The following is a 16,091-nucleotide window of genomic DNA, read 5'->3' as shown; positions in this document are numbered from 1 at the left end:
GACTCGGGGAGGAGCGAGGCTCTCGTTGCTCCAGCGCTTCCAGTTTCACAGGGTAAGGAGTGCATTCCAGGAGCTATTGGGCCCTGACCTGGAGGAACCGCCGGAGGTTCCGGAGCTGACATATGTTATTGCCACCGCGGCACCTCAAAAACTCATAACAAAGCTCTACAAAATAGGACACGAACATACTGCATTGCATTATACTAAATTGCGTTTGGCCTGGCAGACCGATCTGAATACCCAGATAGACAACGGCATGTGGGCACACTGCTGCGCGGCCTCCAGGAAAATTTCGCTAAATGGACGGCATCGCCTGGTCCACTTTAAATACTTGCACCGTGTCTATTACACGCCGGAGAGGCTGTACAGGTATGGGCTCCGCGACACACCGGAATGTGAGCGGTGCCACGCCCCAGTGGCCGACTTCCTGCATATGGCCTGGACGTGCCCGGGAGTGCAGCGATTCTGGCATAGGGTGTTTGTCGAAATGAACACTATCATAGAGCTGGAGTTGGTCATGGACCCTGCCCAAGCTCTGCTGGGATTCACAAAAAAGGTACCTGTAGCGGTGAGAAAATTGGTAAGCATGGGCATGCTCCTTGCAAAAAGAGTGGTAGCAATGTGTTGGATGAGAGGCCCTCTACCGACGCTAAAACGATGGTCCAATGACATGTTGTATTGCAACACGCAATCAGAGCTCTATGGCAAGTTGCTCCCACCCCGGAGTTGGCCTAGGAACTTCTGGGGCCTCTATCAGACCTACTTAAACGCCAAAGACTCGGAAGAGGAACCCACAGAGCGGGAGGGAGGGGGGGGACAACCGGAGCCACCTGATGAAGAGCCATAGGTAGAATAGGAGAGGAGCGGCGAGGCCCAGCAGCATCATGGTCACAAACACTGGTGATAGCAGTCGGGGACGCGGCTATTCCGCCACTTGACGCTGGACGGGGGGACAGGGCACGCCGGAGGGCGGTGATACATGAGGTGGCTCTACAGGACTAACAGGCAGGAGGTTTTGCGGCGTAGGTCTGCATTCCACTCACTGCGCACACACACTTGCAGCAGCAACTGGGGAGTTGGGGGGGTGGGACAGGCGTTTGGGGGGAGGGCGGGGGGGGAGAAAAAGTTAAAAATGTACTGTTTCATATTAACATGCAGAGAGCGGAACTATGGCAGCTGACAGAGAAACTTCTCTGACCTTTTATTTTTTATTTTTATCTTTGAGCATATGCTTTGTATATCTTGTGCCCTTCTTGTTACTCAGCATGTATGCCAGTTAAAAGTGATGCCGACCTGAGATGGGTTGTAGGTGGTCAGCTCTGTATGTATTGCATTCTGCTATCTAAAAATAAATAAAAAAGAAAAAAAACATGAAGTTTTAAATGAAGACGAGGCACGGAGACAAAGTTAAAAAATAATGCGTCACCAACACGTACTCAAATTAAATGAATTAGCGCACGCTGGAACATGAAGTTTTAAATGAAGACGATAAACGGGAAATAAATTAAAATTAAACGAATTAGCGAGAAAGGTGTTGGAGGAAATAAAGTTGTATGGAGGGCCGCAGTGTGTTCTGAGCCGGCAAGGTCTGTTCCCCGTAAACATTAAGTTTTAAATGAAGACGAGGCACGGAGACAAAGTGAAAAAATAATGCGTCACCAACACGTACCTAATAATGCAATTAGGGGAGGAGAAGCCGCAGAGCGCACGATGGGCGAAGCCCTTTGATGTGCTATGCGGCCGTGAATGCGCGTGCTTGTTTGGTCACGTGATTCACGTGAACTTAATGAAAACCGCAGCGCAAGAAGCCCTTGGTTTGACGAGGATTTCGAGCACTTGAATTCTCGCTCCGCTCAATGCGCTTGCGCGCATTGATAGGTCGCGAGACCTAAAAATACCACACACCTCCTCAACAGTATGTGCAGCCTCGGTTTGACCCATATCATCCATGACCCTACATACACAGCAGGACTCACACTGGACCCAATTTTCACCTCCAGCAACTGCGTCAAATACATCCATGTCACAGAACTCACAGGGACCGATCACTCCATCGTCAACTTTAGCATCTCCAGCCCCCACACTGCCATCCCCAAGAGGACCAACGCCCCCCACCTGAGGTGGAAGAAAATCTCAGAGACCAGCTGGGCGATTGCCTTCAACACCTCCAACCTCGCTACCACCACCAACCTCGAAAAGGGAGTGAAAATCTCCAATGCCTGGATCACCAATTGTGGATCATCTCCATCAAGAGGAACATCTAGAGAAAATCCTCCAAAAAGGCCAGCTTGTACACACAAGAAATTCAGCACAGCCAAACGAGTCATCAAACAGTTGGAGAGGAGATGGTGCACCAGCAAGAACACCTCTGACAAGGCAGCCTTCAAGACCTCCCTCAACCTCTACCACCGCCTGCAGAGGGCAACAAAGAAGACAGCCCTTACCGCATGCATCGAAACCAGTGCCAACACCACCAAGGAACTTTTCAACATAGTTAAGGAATTCTCCAACCTGGCTGCCAGTGAAAACAACATCACACACTCCCAGGAGCTGTGGGACAACCTCACCCACTCCTTCCACAACAAGATCGCAACCATGTATACAAATTCCAAACTCCAACCTACAGACTTCCTCAGCAGATACGCCACCACCGTAACCAACAAGAACCACACACTGACCACCTGGAATATCCTTCATACCCAGAACACCACATTCACCATGAAATGCATCCGCTGGGGAGCTCCCACAGACCCATGCCAACACCACATTTTCAACCTTGGAAGCCAAAGGATGGGCCAGGAACTCACCATCTCACTAAACACCTCTATCGCCACTGCAACATTTTCTGACACCTGGAAACATGTCGAAGCCAGGCCACTACTCAAAAAACCCTCCTCTGACCCCAGCTAACTCAAAAGCTACCAGAAAATCTCCCTGCTCCCATTCCCAGCGAAAGTCCTGAAAAAGATCTTCAACAAGCAACTCATGACACACATGGAGTAGAACCAGCTGCTTGACGTCTCCCAAAGGGGCTTTTGCAGCTATCACAGCACCAAAACCGCCCTGATCACAGTCATCGATGACATACGAACCCTCCTCAACCGAGAAGAAACCGCAGCTTTGATCCTCCTCGACCTCTCTCCAGCCTTTGACATCGTTTGCCACCACACTGATCAAAAGACTCCACCACATTGGCATCCAAAGGGGAGGCGCTCAAATGAATGACCTCACTGGAAGAACCCAGAGGATCCACCTTTCGCCTCTGATCCCAAAGAGATCTCCTGCGGTGTCCCACGGGGCTCATCCCTCCACCCCATGCTCTTCAACACATTTGTGACCACGCTGGTCAACATCAGTAGATCTCTAAACAATTTTCTACAAGATGACACTCAACCCATCCTCTCACTCAGAGATGACCCCACCACCACCAAAACCAACTTCCACATATGCATGACAAGCATCACTGACTGGATGAAGAGCAACTGCCTGCAGCTGAACACAGACAGGACAGAAGTACTGATCTTCGGCAACAGCAGCAACATATGGAACGGCTCCTGGTGGCCGTCAGACCTAGGACTCACACCTGCTCTCTCCAACCACAGCAGAAACCTCGGAATCATCATTGGCATCAAGCTCATCTTAAAATCACAGATCACACCTACATAGACTTCAGAGTATTCAGAACTCATTCCCTGACGAACCCACACCCCAGCCAGACTCATCCTCGGCCTTCCCTGACGAACCCACATCACACCCAGACTCATCCTCGGCCTTCCCTGACGAACCCACATCCCTCCCAAACTCATCCTCGGCCTTCCCTGACAAACCCACATCCCACCCAAACTCACCCTCGGCCTTCCCTGACAAACCCACATCCCACCCAAACTCACCCTCGGCCTTCCCTGACGAAGCCACATCCCACCCAAACTCATCCTCGGCCTTCCCTGACGAACCCACATCACACCCAGACTCATCCTCGGCCTTCCCTGACGAACCCACATCCCACCCAAACTCACCCTCGGCCTTCCCTGACGAACCCACATCCCATCCAAACTCATCCTCGGCCTTCCCTGACGAACCCACATCCCTCCCAAACTCATCCTCGGCCTTCCCTGACGAACCCACATCCCTCCCAAACTCATCCTCGGCCTTCCCTGACGAACCCACATCCCTCCCAAACTCATCCTCGGCCTTCCCTGACGAACCCACATCCCACCCAAACTCACCCTCGGCCTTCCCTGACGAACCCACATCCCACCCAAACTCATCCTCGGCCTTCCCTGACGAACCCACATCACACCCAGACTCATCCTCGGCCTTCCCTGACGAACCCACATCACACCCAGACTCATCCTCGGCCTTCCCTGACGAACCCACATCACACCCCACCTCACCTCATTTAACTCCACTTTCTCCCCGTACAGAAGAGATGCCAATTAAAGCTGCTGACCAATGCACACGAGGCTCTACCCGACCATGGACCTGCCTACATTTGCCACCACCTGAATTTCCACCAACCGCCAAGACTACGCTCTGCCACCCTCTCACTTGCCCAAACTCCCCACATCTACTGAAGCATATAAGTGCAAGACGCTCCTTCTCCCACATCGCAGCAAAGACCTGGAACAACCTCCTCACATAACTCCAGACCATCACCTCCCTTACGGAATTCCAATGGCCCTCAAGACCTGGCTGAGCGAATAAGCCCCCGGGATGTGGAAGCGCCTGGACACCCTCTCAGGTGATAAGCTGCGCTTTCTGAATCCTGAGTGATTGACTGTTATAGGAGGGACAGGACTACATTTCACAGAATTCATCAAGACGTCAGCATTATATCGAGTTCCCAAGTGACACCCAGTACTAATGCACAGGAACCACACACAGAGGTACCCCTGCGGTGCCTACTGCCCCCTTGCTGCCCGAGGCTTGCACCACAGTATTAAACAACCCTGCAGGGCGGAACATTTTATAACTAGGATTTGTGACAGTCTGTTCTTCATACGAAAACCTCATCAGCAGAAGGGCCCGGATAACAGATTGTAATAAAAAAAAGGAAACGCTTCACTCGTGCGGGTTTGACTCCGCTCTCTAGTCTTGGATGTACATGATTAAGTGCAACAATGCTGCAAATAATAAATAATTACATAGCGCATGGATTCCACCCACATGCCCTATAGCGCTACTCGGGAACCAAACTAATTTTCAGCCAACTCCGTTCCCCTGGACATTCGAAAAATAAAGGGAATTTGAAACAGCAAACTACCGTTTTTTGTGTAGTGCTTCCTGTCAGATTCTTAAGGATTCGTAGCACTACACATGGGATAATGTGGCGAGTTGTGGAAGAGTTAGAAGCCGAGTCAGCGCAGAGATTAAACGTGGGACCTGTGTCGTGCACAGCGGTTAATGCAGCAGGGGCAGCAACCCACTCAGCTAACCCGGCTGCCTCGTGAGCGGATCCGGCCATTACAAAGTCGAACGCGCAGATTGCAGCCCCCTCACCTCACAGGTACCAGACCCCAGCCCACCCGCGTCTCCATTAACGGCACTTACTTTCCTTGAGGGGGTCCAGTCCTCTCTCTCCCTGTCAGTTTGGGGGGTCTTGAGGTGCGTGAGGGGGGTGGGGGCCTCTGTTACTTGTTGGACGGGTGGGAGTGCTCTGAACCGGCACGTCCAGAGCGGGTGTGGTGAGTCCGGCGCCCGTCAGGTGTGCACAGGTGCGAGGCTGCCGCTCTCTGCTGCCTCCTCCCAGGTCACCTGCAGCCTATGGGCGGAGGGAGGGGCGGCACCTGTGCTGCCCCCCCCCCCCCCTTCCCCCTCAAGAGGTGCCCGGTGCGCCCAAGACGGAAGCATCTATCATCACATCATACGGCGACTCCTGGTCCAGCCCCTCCCACCGCCAGCACCATCAAACACAGCGCTCCTTAGTGCTTCTGGAAAGCAAGGGGTTAAACTGCCGCAGGAGGCTGGACTTTCAGTAGCAGAGCACCGGTACTACTAGCTGAGAACCAGCACCTTCGATAGCAGAGTATCTGCACTTTTAATAGCAGAGTATCTGTACTTCTAACAGAGTACCTGCTCTTCCAGCAGAGAACCAGCACTTTCAATAGCAGAGTATCTGCACTTTTAATGGCAGAGTATTGGCACAGCTAACAAAGTACCTGCACGTTCGATAGCAGGGTACCTGCACTTTTAATAGTAGAGTGCTGGCACTTCTAACAGAGTGCCGGCACTTCCAGCAGAGAACCAACGCATTCAATAGCAGAGTATATGCGCTATCGATAGCAGAGTACTGGAACTTCTCACTGAGTACCTGTACTTTCAATAGCAGGGCACCCACACTTTTAATAGCAGAGTGCTGGCCCTTCTAACTGAGTATCTGCACTTCTAGCAGAGTACCAGCTCTTCTAGCAGAGTGCCTACACTTTTAAGAGCCCTGTTGTACTTTCAACAGCAGAGTTCCTGCATTTCTAAGAGACCTGTAGAATGTTCACTAGCAATGTAGCAACAATTCACCAAGAGCTGCAGTACTTCCAGTGAGAGAGTACCTGCACTTTCAATAGCAGAGTACCCGTACTTCTCACACAGCTGCTGTACTTCCAGTAGGAGTACCTGCACGTTCGATAGCAGAGTACCCGTACTTCTCACACAGCTGCAGTACTTCCCGTAGGAGTACCTGCACTTTCAATAGCAGAGTACCCGTACTTCTCACACAGCTGCTGTACTTCCAGTAGGAGTACCTGCACTTTAAATAGCAGAGTACCCGTACTTCTCACACAGCTGCTGTACTTCCAGTGAGAGAGTACCTGCACTTTCAATAGCAGAGTACCCATACTTCTCACACAGCTGCTGTACTTCCAGTAGGAGTACCTGCACTTTCAATAGCAGAGTACCCATACTTCTCACACAGCTGCTGTACTTCCAGTAGGAGTACCTGCACTTTCAATAGCAGAGTACCCGTACTTCTCACACAGCTGCTGTACTTCCAGTAGGAGTACCTGCACTTTCAATAGCAGAGTACCCATACTTCTCACACAGCTGCTGTACTTCCAGTAGGAGTACCTGCACTTTCAATAGCAGAGTACCCATACTTCTCACACAGCTGCTGTACTTCCAGTAGGAGTACCTGCGCTTTCAATAGCAGAGTACCCGTACTTCTCACACAGCTGCTGTACTTCCAGTAGGAAAGTACCCGCATTTTCAATGGCAGAGTACATACACCTCTCACATAACTGCTGTCATTTCACCAGGAGAGTACCTGCACGTTCGATAGCAGAGTACCCATACTTCTCACACAGCTGCAGTACTTCCAGTAGGAGTACCTGCACTTTCAATAGCAGAGTACCCGTACTTCTCACACAGCTGCTGTACTTCCAGTAGGAGTACCTGCACTTTCAATAGCAGAGTACCCGTACTTCTCACACAGCTGCTGTACTTCCAGTGAGAGAGTACCTGCACTTTCAATAGCAAAGTACCCGTACTTCTCACACAGCTGCTGTACTTCCAGTAGGAAAGTACCCGCATTTTCAATGGCAGAGTACATACACCTCTCACATAACTGCTGTCATTTCACCAGGAGAGTACCTGCACGTTCGATAGCAGAGTACCCGTACTTCTCACACAGCTGCAGTACTTCCAGTAGGAGTACCTGCACTTTCAATAGCAGAGTACCCGTACTTCTCACACAGCTGCTGTACTTCCAGTAGGAGTACCTGCACTTTCAATAGCAGAGTGCCCGTACTTCTCACACAGCTGCTGTACTTCCAGTGAGAGAGTACCTGCACTTTCAATAGCAGAGTACCCGTACTTCTCACACAGCTGCTGTACTTCCAGTGAGAGAGTACCTGCACTTTCAATAGCCGAGTACCCGTACTTCTCACACAGCTGCTGTACTTCCAGTAGGAGTACCTGCACTTTCAGTAGCAGAGTACCCGTACTTCTCACACAGCTGCTGTACTTCAAGTGAGAGAGTACCTGCATTTTCAATAGCAGAGTACCCGTACTTCTCACACAGCTGCTGTACTTCCAGTGAGAGAGTACCTGCACTTTCAATAGCAGAGTACCCGTACTTCTCACACAGCTGCTGTACTTCCATTAGGAGTGCCTGCACTTTCAATAGCAGAGTACAATCACTTCTCACACAGCTGCTGTACTTTCAGTAGTAGAGTACCTGATTTTTTATAGCAGAGTACCCATACTTCTCACACTGCTGCTGTACTTCCAGTAGGAGTGCCTGCACTTTCAATAGCAGAGTACAATCACTTCTCACACAGCTGCTGTACTTTCAGTAGTAGAGTACCTGATTTTTTATAGCAGAGTACCCATACTTCTCACACAGCTGCTGTACTTCCAGTAGGAGTACCTGCACTTTCAATAGCAGAGTACTCGTACTTCTCACACAGCTGCTGTACTTCCAGTGAGAGAGTACCTGCACTTTCAATAGCAGAGTACCCATACTTCTCACACAGCTGCTGTACTTCCAGTAGGAGTACCTGCACTTTCAATAGCAGAGTACCCATACTTCTCACACAGCTGCTGTACTTCCAGTAGGAAAGTACCCGCATTTTCAATGGCAGAGTACATACACCTCTCACATAACTGCTGTCATTTCACCAGGAGAGTACCTGCACGTTCGATAGCAGAGTACCCGTACTTCTCACACAGCTGCAGTACTTCCAGTAGGAGTACCTGCACTTTCAATAGCAGAGTACCCGTACTTCTCACACAGCTGCTGTACTTCCAGTAGGAGTACCTGCACTTTCAATAGCAGAGTACCCGTACTTCTCACACAGCTGCTGTACTTCCAGTGAGAGAGTACCTGCACTTTCAATAGCAGAGTACCCGTACTTCTCACACAGCTGCTGTACTTCCAGTAGGAGTACCTGCACTTTCAGTAGCAGAGTACCCGTACTTCTCACACAGCTGCTGTACTTCCAGTGAGAGAGTACCTGCACTTTCAATAGCAGAGTACCCGTACTTCTCACACAGCTGCTGTACTTCCAGTGAGAGAGTACCTGCACTTTCAATAGCAGAGTACCCGTACTTCTCACACAGCTGCTGTACTTCCAGTAGGAGTGCCTGCACTTTCAATAGCAGAGTACAATCACTTCTCACACAGCTGCTGTACTTCCAGGAGGAGTGCCTGCACTTTCAATAGCAGAGTACAATCACTTCTCACACAGCTGCTGTACTTTCAGTAGTAGAGTACCTGATTTTTTATAGCAGAGTACCCATACTTCTCACACAGCTGCTGTACTTCCAGTAGGAGTACCTGCACTTTCAATAGCAGAGTACCCGTACTTCTCACACAGCTGCTGTACTTCCAGTGAGAGAGTACCTGCACTTTCAATAGCAGAGTACCCATACTTCTCACACAGCTGCTGTACTTCCAGTAGGAGTACCTGCACTTTCAATAGCAGAGTACCCATACTTCTCACACAGCTGCTGTACTTCCAGTAGGAGTACCTGCACTTTCAATAGCAGAGTACCCGTACTTCTCACACAGCTGCTGTACTTCCAGTAGGAAAGTACCCGCATTTTCAATGGCAGAGTACATACACCTCTCACATAACTGCTGTCATTTCACCAGGAGAGTACCTGCACGTTCGATAGCAGAGTACCCGTACTTCTCACACAGCTGCAGTACTTCCAGTAGGAGTACCTGCACTTTCAATAGCAGAGTACCCGTACTTCTCGCACAGCTGCTGTACTTCCAGTAGGAGTACCTGCACTTTCAATAGCAGAGTACCCGTACTTCTCACACAGCTGCTGTACTTCCAGTGAGAGAGTACCTGCACTTTCAATAGCAAAGTACCCGTACTTCTCACACAGCTGCTGTACTTCCAGTAGGAGTGCCTGCACTTTCAATAGCAGAGTACAATCACTTCTCACACAGCTGCTGTACTTCCAGGAGGAGTGCCTGCACTTTCAATAGCAGAGTACAATCACTTCTCACACAGCTGCTGTACTTTCAGTAGTAGAGTACCTGATTTTTTATAGCAGAGTACCCATACTTCTCACACAGCTGCTGTACTTCCAGTAGGAGTACCTGCACTTTCAATAGCAGAGTACCCGTACTTCTCACACAGCTGCTGTACTTCCAGTGAGAGAGTACCTGCACTTTCAATAGCAGAGTACCCATACTTCTCACACAGCTTCTGTACTTCCAGTAGGAGTACCTGCACTTTCAATAGCAGAGTACCCATACTTCTCACACAGCTGCTGTACTTCCAGTAGGAGTACCTGCACTTTCAATAGCAGAGTACCCGTACTTCTCACACAGCTGCTGTACTTCCAGTAGGAAAGTACCCGCATTTTCAATGGCAGAGTACATACACCTCTCACATAACTGCTGTCATTTCACCAGGAGAGTACCTGCACGTTCGATAGCAGAGTACCCGTACTTCTCACACAGCTGCAGTACTTCCAGTAGGAGTACCTGCACTTTCAATAGCAGAGTACCCGTACTTCTCACACAGCTGCTGTACTTCCAGTAGGAGTACCTGCACTTTCAATAGCAGAGTACCCGTACTTCTCATACAGCTGCTGTACTTCCAGTGAGAGAGTACCTGCACTTTCAATAGCAGAGTACCCGTACTTCTCACACAGCTGCTGTACTTCCAGTGAGAGAGTACCTGCACTTTCAATAGCAGAGTACCCGTACTTCTCACACAGCTGCTGTACTTCCAGTAGGAGTACCTGCACTTTCAGTAGCAGAGTACCCGTACTTCTCACACAGCTGCTGTACTTCCAGTGAGAGAGTACCTGCATTTTCAATAGCAGAGTACCCGTACTTCTCACACAGCTGCTGTACTTCCAGTGAGAGAGTACCTGCACTTTCAATAGCAGAGTACCCGTACTTCTCACACAGCTGCTGTACTTCCATTAGGAGTGCCTGCACTTTCAATAGCAGAGTACAATCACTTCTCACACAGCTGCTGTACTTTCAGTAGTAGAGTACCTGATTTTTTATAGCAGAGTACCCATACTTCTCACACTGCTGCTGTACTTCCAGTAGGAGTGCCTGCACTTTCAATAGCAGAGTACAATCACTTCTCACACAGCTGCTGTACTTTCAGTAGTAGAGTACCTGATTTTTTATAGCAGAGTACCCATACTTCTCACACAGCTGCTGTACTTCCAGTAGGAGTACCTGCACTTTCAATAGCAGAGTACTCGTACTTCTCACACAGCTGCTGTACTTCCAGTGAGAGAGTACCTGCACTTTCAATAGCAGAGTACCCATACTTCTCACACAGCTGCTGTACTTCCAGTAGGAGTACCTGCACTTTCAATAGCAGAGTACCCATACTTCTCACACAGCTGCTGTACTTCCAGTAGGAAAGTACCCGCATTTTCAATGGCAGAGTACATACACCTCTCACATAACTGCTGTCATTTCACCAGGAGAGTACCTGCACGTTCGATAGCAGAGTACCCGTACTTCTCACACAGCTGCAGTACTTCCAGTAGGAGTACCTGCACTTTCAATAGCAGAGTACCCGTACTTCTCACACAGCTGCTGTACTTCCAGTAGGAGTACCTGCACTTTCAATAGCAGAGTACCCGTACTTCTCACACAGCTGCTGTACTTCCAGTGAGAGAGTACCTGCACTTTCAATAGCAGAGTACCCATACTTCTCACACAGCTGCTGTACTTCCAGTGAGAGAGTACCTGCACTTTCAATAGCAGAGTACCCGTACTTCTCACACAGCTGCTGTACTTCCAGTAGGAGTACCTGCACTTTCAGTAGCAGAGTACCCGTACTTCTCACACAGCTGCTGTACTTCCAGTGAGAGAGTACCTGCACTTTCAATAGCAGAGTACCCGTACTTCTCACACAGCTGCTGTACTTCCAGTGAGAGAGTACCTGCACTTTCAATAGCAGAGTACCCGTACTTCTCACACAGCTGCTGTACTTCCAGTAGGAGTGCCTGCACTTTCAAAAGCAGAGTACAATCACTTCTCACACAGCTGCTGTACTTCCAGTAGGAGTGCCTGCACTTTCAATAGCAGAGTACAATCACTTCTCACACAGCTTCTGTACTTTCAGTAGTAGAGTACCTGATTTTTTTTATAGCAGAGTACCTGTACTTGTCACACAACTGCTGTACTTCCAGTGAAAAAGTACCTGCACTTTCTATAGTAGAGTACCCGTACTTCTCACACAGCTGCTGTACTTCCAGTAGGAGTACCTGCACTTTCAATAGCAGAGTACAATCACTTCTCACACAGCTGCTGGACTTTCAGTAGTAGAGTACTTGATTTTCTATAGCAGAGTACCTGTACTTGTCACACAACTGCTGTACTTCCAGTGAGAGAGTACCTGCATTTTCTATAGCAGAGTACATGTACTTGTCAATCAATCAATAAATCATAGCATTTGTAAAGCGCGCTACTCACCCGTGAGGGTCTCAAGGCGCGGGAGGGTGCTGCTACTGCTCGAACAGCCCAGCCAGGTCTTGAGGTGTCTCCTGAAGTAAGTTGAGGTGGTCCTGGGTCAGTCGAACTTGGACGGGGAAAGGATGTTTGCAGGGTGGGCGTTCCATCGCAAGGAACCTTGGTAAAAGTGATGCAGTGAAATCTACAAGATTTCACGGAGTCACTTTTACGACGGCACTGCGTTAAAACCTTGCGCCTGCTTGAAGGAGCGATGCAGCATGTTCGGAATAAGGGTAAGGTAAGGTAATTTTATTACGCATGATTAGTTAAAACCGTTGCATACATTAAATGGTCTTTAAAATCAAAATCCACTATTACAAAAGAATTGACCAGTTTTAAAATAATTCTCTATTACAAAAAATATTAACCAGTTTAAAAATAATCCACGCTGTATCTTACATAAAACTCTATAAAACGCAATTAATGTTTTAATTAAGTTAAAAGCCTATGTTATATGGGTTGTATTATTGAGCAATCAGTCCTCCAAATCCATTGTTAAAGTTTTTATTCTGTGGGTTAATGTTTTTCTCCATGTGATTCCCTTGTAGCTCAAGTTGTGGAACTAGTTCGTGGCCAGCAGAGATATGTTTTTCAGTCTCTGTTCGGTGAGATCAGCGAATTTTGTAAGGCGACAATTCAACCGTGCTAAGGTTGGATTGAAGCACAGGGTTACCCCCTGCCTGCAGGACCTGATGTTGTGCTGGTTAAGGAGGGTTTTAAGAAGGTTTTCCTTACGTCTTTTAATTTGTCGCAGGTACAAATGATGTAGATGAGGTTCTCGACTCCACGAGCACTTACCCTGCATAGCTGGTCTCCTCCTCTGCATGCTAGGCATATAGAGGAGGAGGCATTCCTAACCATTGCTGGAGTTGCGTCGTGCTTGCAACACAACTCCCGCAATGCTGTGCCTTTACGCCGACAAGATGCGTCACAGATCTGTCTATCCTTGCACCACGGTGCGCCGCATTATAAATAGGGCGCATCAAGGTGGCACAATGCCATTTTTCTGTTACTCAGAATAACTGGCGCATCTCTGCTAACATGCAGAGATGCGACAGTTATTGTAAATCTGCCCCAGTGTAGCGCAAGGCGTAACAACGTGATGCATCTCCCTAGATGTGTCACATTGTAAAGATGTCACATAGTGGCGCATTGTTTGTGACGCAACTGTAAAGATGTCGCAAGGGACTTGTAAATCTGCCCCTTTCCCTCTCTTCTCTCTTTCTTTCAAACACCCTTTTCTGTCACACACATTTGCTCGCTCACTCTCTGCCTCTCTCCCTTTCCCAATCTGTCTTCTTCTCACTGCTTCCCTCTCTCCCTTGCACACACCCTCCTCTCTCCAGGTCTCACCCACACTGTCACTAACCCACTAGCTTGTTTCTCTTGGCCCCTCTCTGCGCCCCCCATCCGCTTACCCCCTTTCTTTCACTCTTTCACCCCTTCACTCTCAAACACGCCCCCTCTTTATGTTATATCTTCTGGCTTCGCGTTCTCTCTCTCACTCTCTTCTCTCTCTCTCTCACACACTCTTGCATTTTCTTGACCCGATCCATTCTGTGTCTCTTTCGTTCTCCCCCAAACACATGGGGGTGGGGGTGGGGGAGGGGGGGGTGTTGCCCTTTGAATAACGTCTGCTCTACCCCAGCCGAGCCCGGCGCCTGCAGCAGGGCGTGGAGGAGAGAGACTGAACTCGCTTACGATGTCCACAATGACGTCAGAGCGCAGTAATGTCACAGGGAAACGTAAATATACATCCAGGCTTCGTTGAAGCTTCCGGGCTGACGGGGCCTCCCGCGCAGTACAATGCGGGGCGAGGCTGGGGAACGGTACAGCCACCCCAGGCCGTATCTATGGCAGAGCCTTAACTCCCGCCGCCGCCAACAGAGCAAGATCACACGTTGCGTCAACCGTGTCACTAGCTCTGAAACGAATCCAGTGAAAGAATGCGCGGACGCATTCCGCAGTTAAACAGGCGTGCGTCCGGACTCCGCAGGGAGGTACCCTGGCCCGGCCTGGTGTGAAAGGTCCTTTACAAAAGACACATTGTCGTGATGGTTCTGCTGGTAAAGGTGAATTTCTACCACTGCCCGAGTCTTTGTTTGGTACACACACAAACAGGTGTCCAGAAATGCCAAGACTGACTGCACCCTCTGGTGGTGAATACTTATTGGCTCGTGAATTACTGAAAGTATCTCGCACTGCAATTACCAGAATGCACCGGGAAGTGTACGCGGATACGCCAGTACTTTGCACCCTCCCCTGTATTAGTTGGTAGAGCCCACGCGCTTGGACATTCAGGCGACAACCCAGCAGATTAAACAAGCTCGGACTCTCTTTCAACTGATGACGAAGGGGAGACTCCAGCCAGCGCCAAAGGCCTCCCCTTCCCCTGGCACGCAGACTGATAGGGCCAGGGATCGCGCATGCCAACCAGGACATGTATCCTCGTTCCACACGGAAGAACAGCACCACTGGGTTTGCCTTTCATGCAACCCTATGACATGCCTATGTAGAAGCAACAAGGTCCTGAAGAAGGGTACAGACCACTGTACGTCATTTATCAGACCGGCAGTACCCTAGTCCTTGAGGACAACGGTTTTCCATCTAACCTGCCTTCTTATCCTTGCGCCCACGTCCATGCAACTATAACTCTATCTTTTTGCTGCAGGCTATGCTGTACTTATATAATTAGTACAAAAGGGGGTGGTGATGGACGGAGCATCTGAATCAATCAAACACTCACACCCAGTCAAAAGATCTGGGTTTAATCCACCACCGTTCTTTAGCCCACTCTGCCACCCCAGTTCAGACATGGCCATATGCAAATCAGTCTGACCCTGTTCCTCATGGGAACAGTCCAGCCCGAACTGCCAAGCCATGTCTTCCCTGGACCGGAAACAAGCTTCCGAGGACCGGTTTTTGGCAATCCAGCCGTCTTCAGCCCGGCTTGCTTGAATCCAGTGGCAAAGTGAGCAAGGGACTCACGTCTGAGCTTACCCCTCCACACTTATGGCGGCCAAAAGCGGTACAAAAGGGGGTGGTGATGGACGGAGAATCTGAATCAATCAAACACTCACACCCAGTCAAAAGATCTGGGTTTAATCCACCACCGTTCTTTAGCCCACTCTGCCACCCCAGTTCAGACATGGCTATATGCAAATCAGTCTGACCCTGTGCCTCATGGGAACAGTCCAGCCCGAACTGCCAAGCCATGTCTTCCCTGCTCAGACTTGAGTCCCTTGCTCACTTTGCCACTGGATTCAAGCAAGCCGGGCTCAAGCCGGGCTGAAGACGGCTGGTGTCGGGATTGGCAGCAGCGCAAGAATAAAGAACGCCACTAAACTTGTTCTTGTGCCAAGCGGAGACGATGGTCGAAGCTAAGCCCCCCAATCCCTCCCGACACGACCACCAGCAGAGAGGAATACACTCCCTGCGTGAACTCGTGCCCCGGGGGAAAAGGGGAAGTGGATAAAATAATAAAGAGGTTGTGGTTTCTGTATTCCTCTCTAGGGCGTGGTAGGCTCTGCACTGTGTCGGAAAGGACCTCCAATTCTGTATAACAGGGCGACAAAACAGAAAATTACTCACTATTCTGTAATCTAGGGATACAAGGTATTATTCTGTCCCTCCTCCAACTCACCAAAGTTCC

At 49.6% G+C, this 16,091-nt stretch overlaps 1 protein-coding gene across 1 annotated transcript in view; it reads right to left on the bottom strand.

The window, feature by feature from the left end:
* The window catches only part of B3GNT3 (UDP-GlcNAc:betaGal beta-1,3-N-acetylglucosaminyltransferase 3), a 184,711-nt gene extending 178,834 nt beyond the window's left edge, over positions 1–5,877 (bottom strand). The window contains exon 1 of the mRNA XM_086946798.1: positions 5,551–5,877. The gene's annotated coding sequence lies outside the window, so the exon portion shown is untranslated. The remainder of the gene's footprint in view (positions 1–5,550) is intronic.
* Positions 5,878–16,091: the final 10,214 nt, after the last annotated feature.

This window comes from Lissotriton vulgaris, chromosome 12, assembly GCF_964263255.1.
Source record: "Lissotriton vulgaris chromosome 12, aLisVul1.2, whole genome shotgun sequence".
Taxonomy (NCBI): domain Eukaryota; kingdom Metazoa; phylum Chordata; class Amphibia; order Caudata; family Salamandridae; genus Lissotriton; species Lissotriton vulgaris.
Note: the sequence above shows the minus strand (reverse complement) of the source record. Positions and strands in the feature narration are given on the sequence as shown.